Below are 3,224 nucleotides of genomic sequence, written 5' to 3' on the forward strand. Positions count from 1 at the left end.
ACAGATACATGCAAAAAAATGAAACTAGACCACCAACTTACACCATACACAAAAACAAACTCAAAATGGATAAAGGACTTAAAGGTAAGACGAGAAACCATAAAAATATTAGAGGAATCCACAGGCAGCAAAATCTCAGATATATGCCGAAGCAATATCTTCACTGATACAGCTCCTAGGGCAATGGAAACTAAAGAGAAAATAAAGAGTCCCACATTGCTAAGAGGCCTTGGATAACTGGCATTGGGATGCTGGGCAGCATCAGGTGAAGATGGTGGTCACCAGTCCTCAGGTAACCATGGAGAAAGAGCTTCGGAGCACCATTCTTTTCAATGCATACAAAAAGGAAGTGTTTATCACCAACAATGGCTATAAATCGATGCAGAAGAGACTTCGGAGCAATTGGAAGATTCAGAGCTTAAAAGATGAAATCACATCTGAGAATATAATTGGTGTGAAACTGTGGATTACAGCTGGGCCAAGGGAAAAATTTACTGCAGCTGAGTTTGAGGTCCTGATGAAATACATTGATGGCATTGGAGATATCCTTGTGATGATAGGAAAGGGTGGGGAATCCAGATTTGACACCAATATTAACTTTCTCCTGGAAGAATATGGAATCATGGTTAATAATGATGCTGTGGTTAGAAATGTATATTATAAGTATTTCCATCCTAAAGAAACTCTAGTTTCCAATGGAGTCTTGAATAAGGAGATCAGCCGAGCTGCAGGGAAAGCTGTGCCTGGAATCATTGATGAGGAGAGCAGTGTAAACAATGCCTAGGTTCTCTCCTTTGTATATCCTTTTGGTGACACACTGAGTGTCATGAAACCAGCAGTTGCTGTTCTGTCCATGGGTTCTGTCTGTTTTCCACTGAACAGACCCATTCTGGCTTTCTATCACTCCAAGAACCAAGGTGGGAAGCTGGCAGTGCTTGGCTCATGTCACATGTTTAGTGACCAATATTTGGATAAAGAAGAAAATAGCAAAATCATGGATGTTGTTTTCCAATGGCTTACAACAGAAGACATTCATCTTAACCAGATTGATGCTGAGGATCCAGAGATTTCTGACTACATGATGCTGCCCGACACAGCCACCCTGTCAGAGATGCTTTGAGTGTGTCTCCAAGAGGGTGATGAGAACCCACGGGACTTCACCACCCTCTTTGACCTGTCCATTTACCAGCTGGATGTCACCTCCCTCTCCAAGGTCATCAAGGCTATGAACAGCTCAATGTGAAACATGAACCTCTCCAGCCCATCCAACCTCAGTTTGAGACACCGCTGCCCGTCAGCCAGTGGTTTTCCCTCCCAGTTTCAGGGAATTGCCACCTCCTCCACTGGAGCTGGATGAGACATTCTCCTCTGAGAAGTCACGGCTTGCTCAGATTACCAATAAGTGTACTGAAGAAGATCTGGAATTCTATGTCAGGAAATGTGGTGACATTCTTGGAGTAACCAATAAACTACCAAAGGACCAACAAGATGCCAAACATATCCTTGAGCACATCTTCTTCCAAGTGGTAGAGTTCAAGAAATTGAAAAAGGAACATGGCATTGATACAAATGAAACTGCATTCCAGGACAATTTCTGAGGACTGAGCCTCTTGAAGCATTTTCTCCCTTCTTATTTGTAAACTGTTTTTCAATTGTTCCTCAATCCTTTATCAAAATTGTCCATCTACTCTTCTATGAACTGTGGAAGAGTTGTGTATCTTCTGTAGTGCCAGATATGTATAACATTTCTAACTTAGAAAACCCTTATGTAAGATATGTTCCATTTTTTAAACTAAATATGATTAAATCTGCACTTTTATATTAAAAAAATAAAGAAATAAATGGGACTACATCAAAATAAAAAGCTTCTGCACAGTGAAAGAAACCATCAACAAAACAACAAGAAAGGTCATTGCTTGGGAGAACATATTTGCCAATGTTATCTCCAATAAAGGTTTAATCTCCAACATTTACGGGGAACTCATACAACTTGACAAAAGGAAGATAAACAACCCAATAAAAAAATGGGCAACAGACTTAAATAGATATTTTTCAAAAAAGTACATAAGGACTGCCAAGAGACATATGAAAACATGCTCAAGGTCACTAATAATCTGAGAGATGCAAATCAAAACCACAATGCGGTACCATCTCACACCTGTCAGAATAGTTATCATCAACAAATTAACAAATGACCAGTGCTGGCAAGGATGCGAAGAAAAAGGAACCCTTGTGCACTGCTGTTGGGAATGCAGACTGGTGCAAGCACTGTGTAAGACAGTATGAACTTTCCTCAAAAAACTAAAAATGGAACTCCCATTTGACCCAGTGATCCCACTTCTGGAATATATCCCAAGAAAACAAAAACACCAATCAGAAAGGATATATGCACCCCTATGTTCATAGCAGCACAATTCACCATAGCTAAGATTGGAAACTGCCTAAATGCCCATCAGCAGATGAGTGGATTAAAAAACTGGTACATCTACACAATGGAAGACTACGCTGCGGTAAAAAAGAAGGAATTTTTACCATTTGCAACAGCATGGATGGAACTGGAGAGCATTATGCTAAGTGAAATAAGCCAGTCAGAGAAAGATAAATATCACATGATCTCACTCATTTGTGGAATATAATGAACAACATAAACTGATGAACAAAAACAGATCCAGAGACAGAAGCATTGATCAGACTGTCAAACCTCAGAGGGAAGGTAGGGGAGGGTTGGTGTGAGGGGGAGAGATCAACCATAAGACTTGTATGCATGGATATAAGCCTAACTAATGGGCACAGACAACTTAGGGGTGAGAGCATGATTGGGGATGGGGGGCAATGGGGGGATAAGGACACATGTAATTCCTTAATTAATAAAGGAAAAAAAAACCTCAGAGGGAAGGTAGTGGAGTGTGGGGGTAAGGGGGAAAGATGAACCAAAATACTTGTATGCATGCATATAAGCATAACCAATGGACACAGACACCAGGGTGGTGAGGGCATGAGTGGGGTGGTGGGGGGCAAAGGGGGAATAAGGACACATATGTAATACCTTAATCAATAAAGAAAAAAGAAATTAAAAAGGGAACTTCCACTTGACCTAGTAATCCCACTTCTAGGAATATATCCAAAGAAAACAAAAACACCAATCAGACAGGATATATGCATCCCCATGTTCATAGCAGCACAATTCACCATAGCTAAGATTTAGAAACAGCCTAAGTGCCCAT

General features: G+C 40.6%; 1 protein-coding gene and 1 pseudogene across 2 annotated transcripts in view; one reads left to right on the forward strand and one right to left on the reverse strand.

Moving 5' to 3' along the window:
• TRPC4 (transient receptor potential cation channel, subfamily C, member 4) overlaps window positions 1-3,224 on the reverse strand; it is a 436,371-nt gene that overhangs the window by 195,381 nt on the left and 237,766 nt on the right. The window lies entirely within an intron of this gene.
• LOC102251581 lies at window positions 261-1,821 on the forward strand (annotated as a pseudogene).

Source organism: Myotis brandtii, unplaced genomic scaffold (genome assembly GCF_000412655.1).
Source record: "Myotis brandtii unplaced genomic scaffold, ASM41265v1 scaffold732, whole genome shotgun sequence".
Taxonomy (NCBI): Eukaryota; Metazoa; Chordata; class Mammalia; order Chiroptera; family Vespertilionidae; genus Myotis; species Myotis brandtii.